General features: G+C 39.7%; 1 protein-coding gene across 1 annotated transcript in view; it reads right to left on the reverse strand.

The window, feature by feature from the left end:
- Window positions 1–22,608, reverse strand: part of NEDD9 (neural precursor cell expressed, developmentally down-regulated 9) — a 264,118-nt gene that overhangs the window by 228,151 nt on the left and 13,359 nt on the right. Inside the window, exon 2 of the mRNA XM_010995812.3 lies at window positions 538–592. The gene's annotated coding sequence lies outside the window, so the exon portion shown is untranslated. The remainder of the gene's footprint in view (window positions 1–537; window positions 593–22,608) is intronic.

The raw sequence follows: 22,608 nt of genomic DNA on the forward strand, positions 1-22,608 counted from the left end.
TCCAGAGAAGTTTCTGAAGTGGGGGAAAGTTCATGGCTCAAAAGCACTGGTGGGTAATGAAATGCGATTGCAAACTTCTGTTTTTCTTTAGAAAGAGAGTTTTCCAGGTTTTAAAATCTGAATCTAAAAGTTGAGCTGTATCTTCGACTCTGAGCCCATCTTCTTCTCTAACCCTGGTGTTGCAAGTTTATTTTATGCTGCTTCTAAGTTGCCCAGGCAGGTCACTCTGGTTCTACTCAGTACCGAGATATTGGCTGGAATGCATGTAGGCTGGCCTCCCTTTGCCAGGGGCCTTGTCTCTGTGGCTCCTTTTCAGCTCAGGGTCACAGCTACTTAAAGGAACATCTTGAGAGTAAACCTGGTGAAGGCTGCTTGCCTTAACCAGCTGGTGATCCCTCATCATAAGTCTTCATTAGACTGATGTTTATCATCAGGAACTCATCTTTCATTTATCTAAAACCAAATGCTAGTTTTAAGGATGAAGAAACAAAACTAAAACAAATCTGGCCATCACGCTCCTCTTTGGGCACTACTTACTCAGCTCTTGTCTTTGAAATGCAATCAAACACACGTGAATGTTAGGCTCCCAGACCTAGGAGGGGGGTAAAAAGTAGAAATACAGCTTTATAAAACAAACACAGGAAAATGCTTTGATTCGTCCTAATCCACCACCCATCCAATCTGCTGGTTCTCAACTCTGGTTCCACTGTCTCACCTTGAGGAAGTTGTTTAATACGTCACTGGGACTCAATTATCTCTAAGTTGGAATGATAATGCCTATTTGGAAGGGTTGTTATGAGAACTGAGTAATGTATGGAAAGTACAGAGCATGTAACCCCTGATGAATGTCTGTTTCTGTTCTCTTCAAACTGCTTCTTGGAATTACTCCTCTGTCTCTACTAAAACTACCACCATCAGGGTGCAGATCTTTTTATTCATTAAATTTTACACCTTTACGGCAGACACGGCATCTTGGTACGACCACGAGCTTGTTCCCATCTTGCCTGATGCTGTCAAGCCTTTCCCATCTGGAAACATCACTTCCTTCATGTCACCCTTGCTTGAGGCTTTCACTAGCTTCTCGTCCCCTACTCACCTGCAGCCTGGAGTTCAAAACCCACAGTGGCTCCATTCCATTCATTTTTTACAACTATGCTAAATGTTCCTGTTTCAATCAGGACGCCGTTTAAAACGCCTTCCTAGGGATAGAGAAGTCTAACTTATTTTCCTAATTTCATTTTTGTCTTTATGGATGTGTCTCTCTCCATACTCTCTCCTCGGTGTTCACGTATTTCTCTGTCAAAATCCAGTGCACCCAACAAGGTTTAGCGACAGTCCAACCCCTTCCATAGAGGGACTCGAGACTTCTCCAGTCCTCGCTGACCTTTAGCCTCTTGCTGGGCTCGGACTGCCCCGATTGTGCTCGCCATGGTTTCACACTTTTCAAGGCTGAGACGCACTGCACAATGGGGAAATCCCAAATACATGGAGGTAAGTACTGAACAGCATGTTTTCGATTGCACAGCCTAAGAGATCTGGTCCAAGAGGTCAGATCAGCTCAGGAATGTTCCCTCTTCAGTTCCTTGCCTCACTTCTTCCCTTTTTTTCTTCTTTTCTTCCAGTACAAAAAGGTATTTTACATTGACTCTTTTATCTTGATCTGCAATGTTTTATTATTTATCATTTTTTTTATACATTTTAGAGGTACTTCTCTGACATTTTCTAGAGTGTTAAATATGACACCATGACCTGCCCCTCAGATCCCTTTTGCCGGCATTTTCTCAAGTCAGGATTTAGAATTACTGAGTTGTATGTTTGAAGCAACACACCTGTTAGCTGCTAATTTGTTTTATTTTTTACTTTAGAGTTACACACAAAAAATTTTGATCATACAATGTGTCACAAAACACAGATGGTTTAGTATCCATTTATATTATGAGCTCATAGCATTACATCAGTGTTTTATAGATACAATTTCATATCCCAAGGAGTTGTTGCAATGAATTCCACATCAGCATCTTTATTTTGTGAAGAAGAGTTAGTCTTGGAATCAGTGTACTTGAAATAAACAAGAATGTTAATTTTGTAGCATTTTTAGAATTTCAATAATTGAAAATCACATACAAGCAACAGCTTCCATAGCTACGATAAATAAATCTTGCTAGTGAAAGTCTGATAGCTCTCATAACTTAATTTTAGACTTTTGGCCATCGTTAAGGGATATACTGCTTAAAAGCTAAGACTTAAAAGCTAGGATCTCCTTCTAATCTGTTAAAGTTCCACGTCCTCGTTGAATAGAAGTTGAAAATGAAACATGTTTCTTATTCTAAGGGTCAGATACTTTACCAAGGAGTAGACTGGCAGACAATCAAAGGAAAACAAATGACTTAAATAATCTAAAAGCTGACTCATTCACTCAGCAAATACTTATTGAACATCTCTTGTGGACAGACATTGTTCTAGACAGCAGTGATAAAGGTAGGAATAAAATGCAGCAAGTCCTTACTCTTATGAAGCTTGCATTCCTGCAGGAGATGAATGACAGCAAATGAGAAAACAGACAAGCCTGTAATTATAACCTGTAGTAAGGGCTTTAATGGGAATGAACTGGGTGTACTGAGAGAGAGCACTTTCTTTGTAGAGTCATCAGGGAGGTCTGATGTAAGGAGCTACCTGTAACGTATAAATTAAGGCCTGACAAATATGAAGGAGCCAGCTATGCAAAGGAATAAAGGGAAAGCATTCTGGCACCTTGGAGGAGCAAGAAGATGGCTAACATGGCTAGAAGAGAGGGAGTAAGGGAGAAAACGGTACACAGTGACAAGGAGTTAGTAGGGGCCAACTCAACTGGAGTCTTGGAAACTGGGGGAGAGGGGCATTTTATTCTGAGTGCTTTTGGAAAGGAAATACCTGGATGGTTTGAAGCATGGAAATGACATGCTCTGATTTATGTCTTAAAAACATCTCTCTGCTGTGTGGGAATGGATTGTTGGTGGGGGTCGGGGGAAGTGGAAGCAGGGAGACATTCAGAGGCAACTGCACTCATCAAGTGATGATGATGGGTTGGGTTAGCATGAAAGCAACGAAGATAAGGTGAAGTGGATGGATTTGAGGTCCATTTTGAAGATAAAGCTATCAGACTCACTGATGGATTGGAAAAAAAATCAAGCCTTAAACTCCTAAGTGGGTAGAGAGGACATTATCTAAGACTGGGAGGACTCAGAAGGAATAGAATGGATAGTAGGAGAAAATGAACTTTATATTTGTCGTGTCTCTTAGTGCGATGGAGGTAATGAGTACAAAGTTGGATATCCAAGTTTGGAGCTTATGAGAGAGGTCAGGAGTGAAAATGAGAATCTGTGAGTTGTGGTGTATCAATCACAGCTCAAGACTTGGGATAAGATCACTTCTCTAGAGAGACGATGTAGATAGAGAAGAGGGCTTAGACCTAATGCCCTGGGGCCCTTCCAACACGATAGAGACTAAGCTGAAAAGGGGAATCCATCAGAGAGGACACAGAGAACTGCCAGAGAGGTAGGAGGGAAACCGGGTAAACACAGACTAAGCGAGAGGTTCCAGTAAAGGAAGGGGTCAGCTGTGGTCAAAGACACTGAGGACCTTGAGTAGAGTCTTGGATTTGGCAACATGGAAGTTATCCGAAATGTGGACAAGAATGTCTCAGAAAGAACCCTAGGAGGGTGAGGAAGTGGCTACAGAGACCATAAATGACTCTGTTGAGAATTTTTCTAGGAAAGGGAGAAGAGAAAACAAGCAGAAGCTGGAAGGGGATGTGGGGCCAAAGTAGGGGTTTTGTTGGTATGTTTTGCTTTGTTTTAAGATGAGAGACAGGCGAGTGATCCCCCCATTCCAGAGCGGGTTGTGTCAGAGGGCCGCAGCCTGCTGACACAGAAAGCACTCGTGGGAGCGAGGCCAGCCCTTATGACCCACTGCCCACGCGAAAGCAGGCACCAGCACACCTAGGGTGTGGTCAGGCCAGAAACACGGATTCTAAGACAAATCTTTTGACTTCTGTAATAAAAATGTAAAGTCTGAGTAAAACAGCCACAATTTGTTTTCTTAGGTTTGGAAAATCGCAGAGCAGAGATATAAAGAAGAATCTTTAACACTTGTATTTGTAACTGTCTAGCTTCCGTTTCTGTTTCTTCCACTTATTATTTGTAGCAGCTTTTAATCAGGCAAGAATCTAAAACTTACTGAAGCATTTTCAAAGCCTAACCCAAGCACATTCCCCAGACCCCAGGTCTCCCTCTTTCCTTGGGAAATGTCCAAAAATAAAAGAACTTTATTTTCTCAAATAAAATGGCTCAAAGTGTAGATAATGATTTAACATGAACTTATTTAGCTGAGGAAACAAAAAACAAAAAGCGAATAAAATGCAAGGTAGAAGGATGACATTTTTAGAACAATTATTGAAAAACTTCTGGCAAATTAATAGTGTAATTTCAAATCATGATTCCACCATACAAGTAAGAGAGAGACATGAATCTGGAAAAGTCCCATTGAGCCATCAGGACAACATATAAAAGCAAATGTGTTGTATGGAGACAAAAGAGTACAAAGAAAATTGTATGTTTATGCTGCAATTTGGATACAGTGAATACAAAACTTGGAACTTTAAGTGTAATTAGGAGATTGAAATGGATTCAAAGATTAGACACTGCTACCAAAAAAAAAAAAAAAAAAGGACAGTCACACTGATAAGTTTGCACTTCCATCTCTGGTCTCTCACCAACCTTCCACCACCACCAGAATATCCCTGTTCTCAATCTTATCATCTGAACCCCATTTTCTAACCTACGTTAGATGTCCCCACCAGTTCCCAAAGACCAGTGTTTGGGGGGAGGGTATGGGCCAGATAGATACAGATTTCAAAGACAGGTTCAAATTTCTAATTTCATATTTTCATTTGAGAAACCAATACCATTGCTTTTTCCTTCATGAAATCTTTCCCAGTCTTTCCAACAGGAAGTAATCTCTCTCTTCCCTAAACTTCCAAAGCACCATAACACTTCCCCTTGTGGTGCTTTCTACTTGTACTCATGTGTATATAGTGATTTATAGGAATGGCATCTTTCCTCTGGGGTAAACCCTGGATGGGAGTATTTGGGTTTTTAGATCTTAGTACTTCCTGTTGTACTTAACACAGTGCCTTGTATTTAGTAAGTGTTGAATATGTAAATATTGGCTGAAAAGTTGTGTGAGATTTTATGAGATGAAGGTGTCTATTTCAGAGCAAAACTTACAGTGTGTCTGGACTGGACAACGACTGTGCAGCTACCAGCACTGGTAGCTTACTACCAGAGCCATGGCTCTCTGCACGACCTCAGGGCCCTGCTGCCGCTGCCCTTTGCATGCGTGCAGGCCCCAGAATGTTGTAATGAAGTGTCCCCTTTTCCTACTGAGACCTTTCATTGCAACAGGGTTACATCCTTCACTGCACACCCTCAAAGTCTGAGGAAGGCAGCATAACAGAGTAAGAGCCTGGGCTCTGGTGCCAGACAGCATGGATTCTGTAGTCTCCCACTCAGATCTCCCTTCAAAAGAGAGGGGCAGAGCCCTCGAGGGCTCTTTGGATCCCCTGCAGCACTGGTGGCAGACCTCACTTCTCTTAGACTCCTCTTAGCCATGCCTGAGCGACCCGGGCTATTAAACTCGGCCATCATCTGGATGAGGGATTCCCTCGCTTTGACCCGGGGTCTCCCGGTCCATCAATCTGAGGCTTCCCCAGATCTGCACAGCAGGCTGAGGCTCCTCCTCCCTGTCCTTCCTTCTTTCTCTCCTGTCACAGATACCACGCCTCAGACCTCGGTCTGAAGCCTGTCCCCACCCGCTCCTCCTTCTTCATCCTTCATGGGTGCTTCCCCTAAGAAACCTCACCCATGTCTAATGTCACCTTGGCATTTGTTCTCTAACAACCCACGTGGATACAGGGTCAAACCCTGGCTCTTTCATTTTATAACCTCAAGAGGTGACTTTGGGCAAATAGTTCATTTTTATTTTTTGTCTCCGTTTCCTCACTTGCAAAAAATGGGAAAAAATAGCACCAACTTCATATGGCTGCTGTGAAAAGTGAATTAATTCCCACATGCAAAGCACTTAGAATAGTACCCATATACCAAGCATTCTGCAAGTGCTAGCTATCCTGAATTCTTCAGTGCCTTTGCTCAGTGAGCGATGCGTGTGAAACCCCTGTTGGAAGTAAACAGCACTATTACTTCAATTATCACTGGAAAGTACTCTGCTACATGAATAACATGAATTCTCCACTCCTCTTAGTGGGTATTGCTACACTTTTAATTAATCTCCAGAATGACCGGTGGAATAACATTCTGAAACGATTCTAGGATAACTTCCTGAGTTCCTAAGCATTCCATTATTATCTATATTTAAAAAAAAAAAAAAAGAAAAGAAGTTTGTTACTTAAATCCTTTACTTCTGCCTATATTCACTTGCTCTTCCTGACTCCTTGGTGGAAAAGAACCACGCTTGCCCTGTTTATGACAGTTAGGAAAAGCACAACTCGACTCCTCCTTTTCTCTAGACTAAACATTTCCAGTTCCCCCAATGCTTTCTTTTTGATCTTCATTTCCAAACTATTTATCACTTGCGCTCTCTTTCTCTGAAAGCTCACCAGAGTTCCAAATAGTTGAGCCACGCATTGAAGAAACTTCTCCAAAGAGGTTTAAGTGATGGAAAATAGTAACAGCAAGAGCTGAGCCTGTCTTGCCCAAAAGGCCTGCGATTAATCACATCCAAGGAAGACAGGTTCTTCCTCTGATTTGTAACTTCACTTTACTGGGGGTGGGGTGGGGTGGGATGGGGAAGCAGCGGATTAATAAGGAATTAAGTGGAAGAGGTTGGTTTTGCATCTGGATCTAGTTACTATAGAAGAAATTCAGTATGAAGAGTTTCTATTTTCAATCGGAACAAAATGCATTTGCATATCATTGCTAAAAAGCTAAGCTGAGAGGCTTAATAGTAACTAATTTACGTATCATTTGCTGGTAACCACATAACTAAGCAAAATTTTCAGAGGCCAGAACTTAAAACATGCTCTAAATGTTTGTTAAGAACAAACAAAAAAACCAAAAAAACACCAATTAAAACTAAACTTTTGTTTCCTAATACATCTTTTTTGGCAGTTAAGCTATTTTATGGTGCCAACATCAAATCCTTGATTAGGATGTTTGCTTTGGATCCACTACCTTTTGTGTCACTTACTGGTCCCTGTGAATTAGGCCTGTTTTTATCTCCTCTCCATTTGCTGAAAACAAACGTAAAGCACAGTTTTCATGGCCCCCCACCTTCTGATCTGGAGCATTTGTGAGCGGAGTCATCGCAGATAGTCCGCGCAGACTTGGTCAGGAGTCTTGGCTGCATACATTGGTGTTTGTGACCGGCAGTCCAGGCCACCAGCCACCAGGTTCACAACACAATGCCTGGCACTGCGTCAATCCCCCCAGTCAGTGGGATCAGGAGGGGAAGGTTGAATTTCAGCTCTACAAGTGTGGAGAGAACGATGGGTTTTCTGAGAAATAGGCTGTAGGAATTTCCCCTTCATTTTTTTTTTTAACATCAGGATTATCCAGGGATACTTCCCAATAGACTAAGCTCAGTTAGCTAGGCTTCATTCAGATACAAAAGCTTAGCCTTATCTGTAAGTAAAATAAATGAGAGACAACCACTCAAAGAGGGAAACCAGAGATTTAGAACACCCTGAGACATGGCAACAACGAGGGTGCAGCAGGGGACAGGAAGGCTACAGGACAATGAGTCTTTAGGCTCCCTAAAACTAACAAGCTGTGCTTTTAAGACGTTGTCATCTAAAACCAACAGGGGATTGAGAGAGAAAATTAGTCGGTATTCGGAGGCCATTGCGTTAAAAAAAAAAAAAAAAACTAAAAGGTACACATGCTTTAAAAAACAACAGAAACTAAAATGAAAAAAAAAATTGAATTACAAATCACTTAAACTCTCCCACCACAAATCCCCCAGCTGTCCCAGCTTTTTCTCATCAAAGGAGGTTCTGGAAGACAATCAACAAATCAGAGACGTAAACACTGAAGGAAAGAATAAGATTTCCTTGGTTACACGTGGGCCCATTCATCCAACATGGTTTCACGTATTTAAAAATTACGCTGAAGTCACTTTGGAATGTCTACACCAATTATTTTTCCCAGCTAGGAACAAAGCTCAGAATGGGAATAAGAATACAAAACAACAAAAAGTCATTAGTCAGGTAGCCCAAGAGTCACAGGATTTTATAAGAAGCTATTAAATCAGCAAATCATTTTCCCATCCATCCCACACGATGGACTGGATTCCAACTCTGTTCATTGCTCTTTCCATCGCCCTTCGGTCTCCTTTCTGGAAACCCACACGAATCAAATTCAAGGGTATGGTTGGTGAAAGTCCTCTGGGCTGCGAATGAGGACCCCTGGGGCCCGGACCTAGCACTGATACAAGCTGTGTGACGCTGGACCTCAGATTCTTCAGAAGTAGAGGGAAAGAGTTAGACGAGATGGTCTGCTAGGGCCGCCATAATGAAGTACCACAGACGGGGCAGCTTAAACACCAGAAATGTATGTTCTCACAGTTCTGGAGGCTGGAAGTCCAAGATCTAGACATTGGCTGCTTTGGTTTCTTCTGAAGTCTCTCCCCTTAGCTTGCAGATGGCTGTCTTCTCTCTGTGCCCTCACATGGTCTTCCGTCTGTGTGCCTGTCTGAGTTCTAATCTTCTCTTCTTAAAAGAACACCAGTCATATTGGACTAGGGCCAACCCATATGACTTCATTTTACCTTCATCACCTCTTTAAAGGTCCTACCTCCACATATAGTCACATTCTGAGGTACTGGGAGCTAGAACTCCAGCAGGCAAATTTTGGGGGAACATAATTCAGCTCAGAACAGTCTCCAAGCTTCCTTTCAGTTCTAGAGTTCTCTGATTTCTTTTCTCTCTCAAGTACTGACTTTTCCTTCACTTATCTTCCCTATTCTCACGTGGAGAGATTCAGCCTCTCTTTTTATAGACTTCAAGGAACCGAAGTTGCGTGTTTAGGCTGTCTGTAGTCTTAGTCCATTTAAGTTAAAGTCCTCCACAGGGCAGGGGACACCACCGACCACGTCATTTTCCATTGCCTGGAAAGGCACTACTTGATGTGGTGGTCGTGAGCCACACCCGGCCACTTTAATCAGCTCCTTAGATGCACTAGCTGTGTTCCAAGTGCTTCACAGCCACATGCACCTGGCGGCCGCCATACTGCACAGCTTGTATTTGGACCATTCCATCGTTATACAGCCTGACACTCACTTATGCAACCTCTCTTGGGCCCCAGAATTTTCATCCTTAAGATGGAGATGGTAAAAGTGCCCAACTCAAGGACCGATGTGAGGATGAAAGGAGTGCCCAGAGGAGGGGTGCTACCACCATGGATAGAGGATTTCGGAAGATAGCTCTGGGATACCCTACCCCAGGCCAAAGTTACAGCAAGGACACACCTAAGGCTGTAACGTAACAGCCAGGAACCAGGGTCGTCACTCACTCATAGAATCCTGAGTCACACACTAGGTTTGTAGGTTTGAGGTTTCCAGTTGCTTAAACAATCCAAGGTTGATCTGGGAATGAGAAGAGGCAGAGCCCTGGTGTGGGCGGCAGTGAGCCCCTGGTGCAGGGAGGGAAGGCAGTATGCCGAGAGACTGGGTATGGGATTGGGGCCTCATAGACGTTTCCTCCAAAATTGTGAAATAAAACTGGGAAAGGGGCAGCACGGAACAGAGGAAATGTCAGAGCGGCCTGTCCAGGGTGGTCTGAGAGACACCGCAACCACACCATCTCCAAACATGTCTGCCATCCCTCCTCAGAGAATTCCTACCTGGGATTCCAACTACTGGATCTACTGATTAGGCAACGAAGAAAGGAACCTTCTCTCTGGATGGTGATCATCAAAATGCATCTGTAAGCAGGAGGCAGAGGTTCAGGGGTGCTGATGTGGGCAGAACTCCTCACTCTGTTCTATCCCTTTACCACCACTTTGGTCTACAAAGACAGGAAAATGGTCCCTCTTGGACGAACACACAAAACAGACAGGGTTCCTGGTTGTAAATAAAATCACTTGAATTTCTGTGTTTCTGATAGAGTTACTTCAGTACTTGGTTAGTATTTACATACGGTCTAGCAAACCTCCCCCAGCATCTCTTTATAATTACAAGCACAGACAACAGATCTTTCTAATTAATGCCACCAAGTTCAGTTTTTCCTCCTCCGCTGCTGTCAGCATTTGACCTTTCAAGCATCAGGGGGGAAATATTAAATGTATTCTCCCCCACTAGAGCCAATCTTACACCATTAGGATTTGAAAGGGCTATCTGAGCAGGTCTAATGAAAAGTGATACACAACACACCCAGCTTTACCAAACCACAATGAAGCAAAGTTTGATTATGATTTTAAAGGGAAAGAGTGTGAGAAAAGGGGTCAGACAAGGAAAAGATGACTGCAGTGCCTTTGGGGAAACTGCCTCTAGGAGGTCACTATCTGATCTGAGTCATTAGCATCCTCTGTTATGTCAAAAAATGCCATGTCTGACTGGACAATTTTGGAAGACTCCTTTTTGCAGGAGGGCACAAAGCTCAGGGAGTTGAGTGGTAGTCAGGATGTGCAGAAAGACACTACGTTGGCTGGCCTTTAAGGACATTCTTACATTTGCAAGGGGAGGGGAAGGAGTGTGAAACAGGCTACCTGGTTACAGAAAGGGGCAGAGACCTAAATTCACTGGCCTTGGAGCAGGGCTTCTGCTTTGCCCATCCCTTCCCAATCTCAGTAAGCCGTCTCCACCCCGGAAGGGCCATCACACTGGAAAGCTCCACGCAATGACTCCATCCCTTGTAAACATGCTTTTCTGAAAAAATTCTACCCTGCTTGAAGATTCTAAAGCCTGCATAAATCCAGTTCAGATTAAACTATAGCAAAAAAAAAAAAAAAAAAAAAAAACCAAAAACCCAAAGGGTAATTATTTAGTCCTTCACCTATGAACCCAAGATGCCAAAGCACTCTTGCCCATTGAAAAGTCTAATCTATCCGAGCATATCAGCGGGGGGTGGGGTGGGGGGGCACTTCTGGTGGGGTTTTATTTGCCTGAGAAGGGAATGGCTTATGGGAAGAAAGTCATCCCAGACAGCAGTGTAAGATTTGGGTCACAGAATACATTTTTTCTTCATTTTTGGAGGAGCTGGGGGTTATGCGTGGCTCCTCTCTGGACACCCAGCCAGTCCCTCACAGTCTTGAGGAAGAGCAAGCATCCTTGAGGACGAGCTCTAGAAGGTGGCTTAGGAATGGGGTAACAGCTGTAGGGGCACAGGATGTTCCTCCACCTCAGCACAGTCCAGTCACTGTACTGACGGGATCTGAGGGCACAGAATGAAGTACCGGCCATTGATGGGCAGTAGTAAGGGCCATCTCAGAGGTGATCTGATCTTCGCAACTAGAATCAGTAACCTGGGGGCCCAGCCACGCAGCCTCTAAAGAGTGCAGTGGGCGTGCCACTGCTGCCACCACAAGGTGGTTTTGGGGAGCCAAGAGGGCTTCTTAGGAAAGTGTGTAAGAAACTCTCTGGAAATTTCCATTGCTAGCTGGGACTGATTAGAGATGCCCCGAGGCTCTTAAAGTCCACAATTTGTGGTTAAATTGAAGAGAGCAGCTATTACTAGTATGTTATAGAAAAGTATGTTACATACACATCCTGTGAACACAAAGTGATGAGACATTGCCATAAATTATACCTGAAAAGCAATCTCATCATTTACAGACACGTGTAAGGTAGAAACATCATTCTACTAACTTTACTATGCATTTGTGTTTGGTTTCGTTTGAATCCCTAGGATGAGGCTCAAAACAAAACAAAAGGGTTTGAGTTGATCAAATCTCCTTGTGGTTGATCAGCAAGTTGGCAGATCTGCTGGAGTTGGGGTTGAGTCAGAGTTCCAAACTCCCTCAAAGAATCAGCTCTTCAGAGTTCAGTGCTCTCCCACCCCAGCCCCCTCTGAATTATGCTCTACCGGGCTGCAGAATCCTGACCTCACAGCGTAATGCTCTCATCAGCGAGGCTCACCACAAATCCTTACTCTGAAGACGTTGCTCCAGTGAAGCCCCAGTGATACTTGAGCCATCTCAGGGTAGGGCCAGACTTCAAGAGTTACTCCTGGCAGACTTGTTTATCACCAGTGCAGCCTGCCCACCTTCTGAGGTTACTATCAATGATTATGGGTAAAGTCTGCTTTGAATTTGTTGGAAAGGGGGAACAATTTGTCGGAACAATGTATTTGGTTCAGGCAATTCATTTTGAGGGCTTTAGTCCCCAAATTTCCTGCATCATAATCACGATCCATTTTCACAGTCACTAGATTATCAAATCCTGTGTATATAAAATAGAAAAAAAAGGAGCTTTCAAATTTGTAAGTTAAAGTGGTGGTACAAATGTTATTTGGGACACTGTGAAACAGTATTCAGAATTACCCTCTGGCCTTCAAAAGCTAACTGCGACAGAGACTGCTTTTGCCATGTTTTTAGATATGGTAAAAATTAGGTGCAACATTGTTTAGAAATCATAGGCTTGCTGATCCCTTCTGCTTTTCAGGGATTACAGAAAATACAACCTGCTCTATCACATTTTAAATGGACAAAAAATCATGCATGGGGGGCGATTTTCTTGTCTTTTATTTGCACATCCAGTCTGGGGGCAGTGTTCTACATCAAAATAATTTTTCCTGTTTATTAGAATGTGTTTATGAGGGTTCACTGAAACATATTCCTTATGTATGCTAATTTATTGGTTTTGAAACCTTTTTTCACTTTGTCAAGTTCACCTCCCAAAAAAGTGTTGAAAAATTAGGGTGTTGGCCCCCCCTGGTGCCGTATTTGGAGAATTGCACCTGCATGTGTGAGACCCTCTAGAAACGGTAAGAGTGCCCTCTAGTGCATAGAAGCAGAGTAAAGCTACAAATTCAATGCTAATTACCAATTAAATACTCATGAAAAAGAGTAAAACTACAAAATCCTAAAACTACAGGGAAAAAAGTGACCAATTATGCCCTGCCCTAACTACGAGCCAAGCATCGTGCTAAGGCCCGTAGAGTACTGGTGCTTTGGGTGTCCATTGCTGTGGTTGGTACACATCATTCCCAAAGGCAGTAGCTTAAACAATAATCGTTCATTATCTCCCACGGTTTCTGTGAGCCAGGAATTGAGAAGCAGCTCCGTCAGATGTTTCAGGATGGAGGTTCTTCACGAGACTGCAGTCATATAGTGACTGGGGCATCTCAAAGCCTTGTTTGCTCACGTGTCTGGTGGCTTAACTGGTAAGAGGACCCGGGGCAGGAACAACCAGCCTCTCCCTGTCTCTCTCTAGTCCCTCCACTGGTTCCCCAGCATAGCCAGACTTCTTTCAGGTTGGCTTAGGGATGCCAAGGCAGTGTCCCAAAGAGGTGAGCGGGGAGGAAGTGGTATTGCTTTTTTATGAGCTAGACTCAGAAGTCCTGCAGCATCACCTCTGCTGTGCTCTACAGAAAGAGGCAGTAACAGAGGTCCACCCATGTTCAAGGGGAGGGACTGTAGCCTCCACCTGGGATGGGATATATATATATATATTTGTGTGGCGATTTTTTAAAAATACAATCAATAATTATTTGCTTTATTTAATTCTCTCCAAATCCAACGAGGTTGTTATTATCATTCTCCTAATTTTACAGTTAAGAATTTTTTTTTAAGGGAGGTACTTGGGATTGAACCCAGGACCTCCTGCACACTAAGCATGCACTCTACCACTGAGCTATCCCCACCTCCCCTCCAATTTTACAGTTAAGGGAATGAGGTCGAGACATAAAACTTTGCTTCATATGTCCTTTCAACGTCATACTAGAGCATTGTCTAGTGAGCCAAGTGAAGTGTTAGCTGTACATGGCTTTCAGGCTCGGCACTACTGACAGACTGAGCCAGGTAATTATTTGTTGTGAGAGCTGTCTTTCTGGGCCAGGTAATTAGTTGTATTGGACACTGTTCAGCAGCATCCCTGGCCTCCACCCACCCGATGCCAAGAGCATCCTCTCCCTCCCCTGAGCTGTGATAACTAAAACTGTCTCCAGACATTGTCAAATATCTCAGGGGATGGGGTGCAACTGTGGCCCCACTGAGAACCACTGTTTTAGGGGAAAGTAACTTTGATTATTTACTATTGATTAGGCCAGACTCTGTAAAGTTAATGTTCATTTATAGAAGATCTATCTGTTGCAATTTATTCCTGTCCAGTAGAAAATATAAATCCTACAGACCGTGGTTTTATTGCTTTATAGGGCATTGATCAGTTTCAATCTAATTTGTAATCTTATTTCAGCATTCTTTTCATCCTCAAGCATGCAGGTAAGAAGCAAAAGGGGCAAATTTCTTCCTCAGCCTTCTGTTCTGGTCAGGCCCTCAATGGATTGAAGGATGACCAGACAAACTGAGAAGGACAATGTGAAGTATTACTGAATCCACCCATTCAAATGCTAATCTCATCCAGAAACACCCTTACAAGCACACCCAGAAATAATCTGGCACTCTTTGGCTCAGCCTAGTTAACACCTTACTTTTTAGCATTTCTGTAGCCTTCATTTCTTTGTGTACAACTAAGTTCCTAGTATTATAGTCCTTCTGCTAAAGTACTTCATTAACTTTTCTTTTTAGCACAGGTCTGCCGGTAATGAATTCTCTCAGCTTTTATTTGTTCAAATCAAAATTTGACTTCATTTTTGAAAGATGTGGAATTCTGAGTTGGTAGTTCTTTTTTTTTTTTCTTTCAGTATTTTAAAGGTATTATTCCATTGCCTTCTGGGTTGTATATGTTCTAATGAGAAATCTGTAATTTTATTTGGACTGCCTTCAAGATTTTCTCTTAATCTTTGGTTTCCAGCAGTTTGAATATTATTTGTTTAGGTGCATTTCTTTTTCTGTCATTTATGCTGCTTAGGGTTTCCTGTACTTCTTGGACATGCATTTTGAAGTCATTTATTATTTTTGTTAGCTCTTCAAATATTGTCTGTCCCATTCTTTCTCTTTTCTTTTGCTTGTATGGCATTTAACCTGTCTTCCTCTCATGCTTTGACCTAGGTATGACAGTGCTTACATCCTCAGAAGGGCCTATCTTCTTTAAATTTCAGACTTCTTGGCTGTCCAGCAATCTTAATTCTCCAATGGGTTCAAAAAGAGTTGTGATATTACGGTTTACCTTGCATTTTCTTGTTATTATGGTGGAAGTGATGTTTTCTTTCTAAGGTATAGTTTTCCTTATCTTAAGGATAAATGGAACTTAATATAATTTTCAATTTTGCTGTAATTTAAAATTTAGATAGAAATTGCAAAAATAGTAAGAGAATAACCAAATAACCTTTATCCAGATTCATCATTTATATTTGCCTCATTTGCTTTATCATTCTCTCTGCATCTATTTTATATATATTTATCTATATATATATATATTTTATATATATTTATCTATCTACATCTATTTTTATATATCTTACGTATTATTTGAGAATTGGTTGGAGTCATTGTATCTTTTACCCTAAATACTTTAATGATTATTTTGTGAGGATTTGTCCTTATAAACAATAGTATATTTATCAAAATAAATAAGCTTAACATTAAGAATATATTTGTATACCTATATCATATATACTATATATATATAATTAAGCCTACAATACACAGAAAGACTTCTCAGAATTGCCAACCCATCCCCCTGTATAAAGCAATCCTATTAACTAGAGCTGAATATCTCGCTACAGTTTTTTTTAGGTAAAATTTAGATACATTGAAATGCATAAATACTAAATGTTCAATTTAATGAGCTTTAAAAATTTACATGCTCCTAATATCACACTGAAATTTAACCTCTTCTTTGAAGACTGCCTAGGCTAGCCTCCACATGCAACTTGAACATCTCTCTATTACAAAACTTACTGTAATTATTTCTCTAATCACTAGACTATGAACTCACTAAAGAAAGAGATTATGCCTCTTCATTTCTGGGCCCTGACTTTCAAACAATATATGGTATATAGCAAGGTATCAATAAAAGTTTGCTAAATAAGTAAAATGGTATTGGAACTAACAGCATGCAGCTTTAAATAAGGGAGTTGTGTAATTTTTAAAGTTAAGATCTGCTTACTACTTCTACTAAATCACCAGTAAGACATATTTGGTAAGAACAGTCAAGACATGAAAGGAAAAAAAAAAAAAAGACAGCAGTTGGAATGCTAATAAATCATTATATTCTTAGAACTCTTTACAAAGACATGAAACTCTTTTAATCATTTATGCAGCCTTTGAAATTGGTGGGTGGTACAAATTACTACCACTCTATTTATATAGTAAGGCCTTCAGTTTTAACAAGATATTTAAAAGTAAATATATGTTACCTGTCCAAAACTTAATAGAGAACTTTTTTGTAGCTCCTGATTGATATTCTGACACCTGAAATTTATTATTTTCAGTTGTCTAAAAGCAGTGTGTAATCAAATCTATTGACAGACATATTTTTTCAATATCACTATCTTGGCAAAGGGAGAGGCTAAATGGAAATTTGATTAGGCAGTTGCTTCTGAGTTATGTCTGGAGTTGTTCTTTTTCTTACGAAAAAGATAAAGAAAAATACATGCTCTTTTGAATATAATTAAGTAAGTAAAATTGTCTTAGAACAAGAGAAGAGAGAGAAAAAATATTTGAGGAAATGATGGTGACAGTTTCCCCAAATTTGGTAAAAGGCAAAATTTTACACATATAACAAGTCTATTAAACCCCAAGCAGGAAAAATACAAAGAAAATCATATCTAGGCACATCAGAGTCAAACTTCTGAAAACCATGATTTAAAAGAAACTCTTGAAAGCAACTGCAGACTAGCCACAGATTACCTGATGACATGCAGTGGAATGATACGCATTAACAATGATTTCTTGTCAGAAACAATGGACACAAGAGGATAATGGAGCGACATCTTTAAAATGCTGAAAGAAGAAAAGTCAGTTTCGTGCAGTGAAAATAACCTTCAAGAATGAAAACAAAATAAAGACATTTTCAGACAGATGAAAACTAAGAGAATTTTTATCAGCAAACTTACAGTACAAAAAAATGTAGAAGTTCTTCAGGTGAGAACTGATGCCAAAGGGACATTCAAATCTTCAGAGGAGAATGAAGTACCAAACACGATAGATGTGTGGCTAAATACAAGATTTTTCTTTTTCCCAATTTTTTAGAAATATGTATGACTGTTTAAAGCAAAAATTATAACATTTTACTGTGGAATTTATAATATTGTAGATGAAATACATATGACAACTAAAAAATAAAGGAGTTTAAATATCTATATTTTTGAAAGATTATTATACTTTGTATGAAACGGTCTAATATTAAATTTAAGAAATATGTGAAAAATTAAGGATGTATATTGTGGTCCCTAGAGCAACCTACTTGAAATAATGCAAAATGATATAACTTAAAAGCCAAAACCCATTAAAAGGGGATTCACAAAGACCCAATTAAATCAAAAGAAACTAAGAAAGTAGGAGCAGAGAACCAAAATAACAAATACAAAACCAGATAAACCAATGGAAAAAAGCTAATAAAATGGTTGGTCTAAACTCAACCATATCAATAATTGGATTAAATATAAATGTACTAAACACTACAAAGAGCAGTCAAAAATTCATAGTAGTCAGAATAGATAAAGCAAGACCCAACATAATCTCTCCATAAAAGATGAACTTTAAGTATAAAAATGTAAATAGGTTGAAAGTAAATGATATTAAAAGATGAATCATGCAAACAGTAAACCTAAGAAGGTTGGAGTAGCCATATCAGCATGAGATATAATAGATGCCAAGGCAAACAGTATTACCAGAGATAGAGAGAGGCATACTAGAATAAAAGGATAAATTTATAAAAAGACATAAGAATCATACATGTATATACCTAATAAAAGAGGTTCAAATACATTAGATGAAAAAGTAACATAATTCAAGGGAGAAAGAGACAAATCTACAATGATAGTTGGAGTTTTCTCTCAGCAAGTGACAGAACCAACAGATAAAAGATCTGAATCACACTATGACTTCCTTCACCTAATTGACATTTGCAGAACACTACACCTAACAATTGCAGGATAAACATTCTTTTCAAGTGCACCTGGCATGTTAACCAAGCTAAAGCATATGGTGGGCCATAAACAAGTCAATATATTTAAATGGACTGAAATAATACAGACTATGTTTTCTAACCACAATGCAATTAATTAGAAACCAGTAACATTAAGATATGGAGGAGGGATAAAACCCAAATATTTGGAAATTAAACAACACACATGTCACACTTGTCAAAAACCCAAGGGTAAATAAAAAATGACAAGATACATTACAAAATATTTCAAACTGAATTATAACGAAAATATAGTATATTAAAATCTGCGAGATACAGCTAAATGGAAATTTATAGCTTTTAAATGTCTAGATTAGGAAAGGATAAAGGTATAAAATCAATGACCTAAGATTCTACGGCAAGACCTAGAAAAAGTACAGCAAAGTACAGATGGTCCCCAACTTACAATGGTTCAACTTACAATTTTTTAACTTTACGATGGTGTGAAAGAAATGTGCATTCAGTAGGAGCTGTACTTTGAAGTTTCAATTTTGATCTTTTTCCAGGCTAGTGATAGGCAGCATGATACTGTCTTATGATGCTGGGCAGTGGCAGCCAGCTGCAGCTTCCAGCAGCCCCACAATCACAAGGCTGAACAACTGATATACTTACAACCATTCTGTTACTTTCAGTATAGTTTGCAATCAATTACATGAGATATTCAACACTTTATTATAAAATAGGCTTTGTGTTGCATGACTTTGCTCAACTGTAGGCTAATGTTAAGTGTTCTGAGCATGTTTATGGTAAGCTAGGTTAGGCTATGATGTTTGGTAGATCAGGTATATTAAATGCATTTTCGACCTATGGTATTTTCAATTCCTCATGGGCTTATCGGGACAAAATCCCTTTGTAAGTGAGGAAGATCTGTATATCCAAAGTGAAGGAGAGAGTAAAGAGGAGAAATCTATGAAACAGAAAACAGATTAATGATAGAGAAAATTAACACATATACAATTTTTTTCCTTTTGAAAGGATAACAAAGTTGATAAGCCCTACATAGGCTGATCAAGAAAAAAATAAGAAAAATTACCAATGTTAGGAATAAATGTATGAATATACTACACATGCTACTGGTATTATCAACAACTTTATGTTAATAAATTCAACAATGAGATGAAATTCTTGAACAATACAACTTACCAAAACAGACACAAGATGAAATAGGAAATTTTACTAGCCCTGTATCAAATAAATTTAATTTGTTATTGAAATTGTTTGCTCAAATACAACATCAGGGTCAGATGGTTTCACTGGTGAATGCTGTTAAACATTTAGGTAAGAAAAGAGATCAAACTTACACATATGGCTTTCTAAAACAGAAGAGAAGGAAACACTTCACAATGAGTTTTATGAGGCCAGCATGACCCTGCCTGATACTAAATCTGATAAAGACATTTCAAAGAAAGAAAACTAAAACACCAGTCATGTCAAACTGGCCACCTGGTTTGGGTTCCTCTCCCCACTACCAACAGGCAAACAAGCTTCCCTAACTGGAGGGGTGGGGCAGGGCAGGGCAGGCTGGGAGCTGAAAAAGGGCCTACAATATTAAACTTTTGTACAGCCCCCAACTGAATGTGGAAGATAATGCAATCCAATCTGACTTTCTTCAGATTCCTCCAAGATCTGGACAGAAGCCAGAGTGGGTGAAGAAATGTAAGATAAGTGACTTGGAAGATAAAACGCCTTGTCTGCTAAGCAAATATTATGGCCAAATACTTTGAGAAAACTATGGTCTGTAGAACTAGTACTCATCAGAGCTCTCTGAGATTATGCTATGCCAGCGTAGTTGATTTCAGCAGTCATCTGAACAATCCACATGGTAGACAATGAAAATAAATAAAATAATTGAGTGATCATGAGATCAGAACACAAACAGAGAAAAAAAAGATGAAACTTCTGAACAGGAACAAACACAGAAATAAAGAAAATAGCAATGCCCAGAGTTCCAACGCAGAGGAAGAGGGTAAAGAACTAGATGAAGGTATTTTATCTTTAAACTTTGCAGAGAATGAAAACAAAGAGTACCTAAAATTTTATTTGAAGTTTAATTCTTATGAAGTGCATGTCTGGGTTCACGCGAAGCTGACAAAATCTCAAGAGACCTTTTTTCTCCTGAGAATGTTCCAGCACTGCTGGAGTGCAGGGGATATTCTGGTGCGGCAGTCATGAGAAAGTCTTTGAGACAATAGCAGTTGACACATCAGTGCTTTTGAAAACGTAGCAGAAACAGACTGCAAGAGCTCCAGTGGAAAGAAACACGGACGTGAGAGACTCACCTCTTCACCATTATCACTAATAAGATGGACATAGCAGGGTATGGGCAATCACCTGTACTGGTGAGGTTCATCAATGAACCTAAAGGCAGAGAGAGGAGTATGGGCTTTCTACCTTCTGAAGCTGATGCAAAAATTTTGGCTATGACATTTCACAATGTGATGATGGAAGAGTAGGGGACAAACATGAAGCACTGACGTGGTCTGACTTAGACTATGTCTAGTGGACCTTCTCCCAAACACAAGTCACGGTGACTAGACTCTGAGAAAAGCAACCCCAAGGTATCTATATAGTCTCTTCTTTCTCTGCTTTAAATACATAGTTGTCAAAAGCAGTGTCTGTCGCGGGAGTATCTCTTGCTTTGGGAGCAATTAAAGATGTTTGTTCTTTCTTCTGTTGATCAAAACTGCTTTAGAACTCAATGTAATTTCTGTCCTCTTTCAGAACAGTGAAGGATAAAAGGCAAACGAACTGAAGGAAATTTGCCATTTTCATTGAATAGGCAGGTATGATGCTTTTGAGAGTTTTGTAGAATTCCTGCAAATATTTGTTTTATGTTTAGATGGTTTAAATAATGATACAAATGTTACATAGAATAACTTCAGAGCTGTCTGAGCTTTTTTTCTCTGGGGTGCATTAACAGATTTTGTTTTAATTATCATTGTTGTTCATAAAAATGTCTGATGTTTTAGAATAACCTTTGGGAAAAATGTCCAGGGTCACACCTCTGATGTTTTCTTTGCAGCACAAGCTTGACTGCAGAGTTGTATTATATGCAGAGATGGAAAAATATTTGTTTATCATAAATTTTGATTTGAGAAAGGCATGATTCAGCACCAAACTTGATATTTAAATGGAACTTCCTAGGAATTCCCTTTGGGCTCAGAGAATTATTATAAACAAATACTCAGTGCTCCAACAATGAAACACATCATTCAGGACCTTAAGGATATTTTCTTAGAATACCATTTCACATCTCTTAAATGCTTATCTCTTGTAGCCTCATTTACAGAACAGCTCACATTCAACACCATGCCAACATGTACCAAAGTGAGTTATCCAACCCCCACACACTCTGCCAACCTTCACTGTTGGAGGATCAAACCAAACACAGAGGAAAAGACACAGAGCTTCCATTCGCTATGTACAAAGCTCCCTATTTGTCTCACTTCAAGTTTTTTCTTAATGTCTATGCCTTGCCGAAGGTCCTGTGTACTCTTCCTTGATGAAGTTTGAGAATGAGAGCAATGAAATTAGATAAAAACATCTTAAGCATAACAAAGAAATATTTCAATAGAACAGAGGTCAAATAACTTTCTTAACATAAATCTTGATATAAAATATGATTTTAATTTAATAATAGACACATATATCAAACTACACATTTAAGCCACAGTTTCCTAAAAGTACTTTAAAAAAAAACACTGAAAATATCTAAGAGAAAGTTTGAAAATAGGTTTTATCCTTATGTTTGATATTTGGAGGAAAAGCTTAAGTGTATGTAGGCTACTTAATCACTGAATATTTGCTTCTGGGCCTTCCATTGAATGCATTAAACACTGATAAACTACCTGTTAAATGGCCACTGTTTAAACTTTCATTCTTTGAAGACCTCTCATTTCAGAAGACAACATTGAAAGAACATTTCATTTCTGTGTGATTTCTGTTGGTGGTAATCTGGAGACATTTTAGTTATGCCATTTTGAACAGAACATTATTATTGCCATGAATTTAATTATCACGTATTAGTTCTTTGAAGAAGTAAATGTTGGGGAGTTGTGGGGAGAAGGAATGTATTTCATAAAATACTGCAATAGAGCTCAGGACCATTGACTAGTTGGTGTTTTAGTATGTTGTTCAAAGTCTGTAATGGGCAGTTAAGGAAATTACCAACAAGTAGAAGAAACTGTGAGCTCAACAAACAGAGATTTCAGTATAGATTTTGTCCCCATTAAGTGAGTGTAAAGAGAAAATTGAAGTCTGACTAAAAAGCAATCCACTGGGGTTCTACTTTTGATTGTTATTTACAATCCTTTGTTGAATTTATACCTTAACTGGGTTGTAAGCTTTCTAGAGATACACACTGAACAT

This window comes from Camelus dromedarius, chromosome 19 (genome assembly GCF_036321535.1).
Source record: "Camelus dromedarius isolate mCamDro1 chromosome 19, mCamDro1.pat, whole genome shotgun sequence".
Lineage (NCBI taxonomy): Eukaryota > Metazoa > Chordata > Mammalia > Artiodactyla > Camelidae > Camelus > Camelus dromedarius.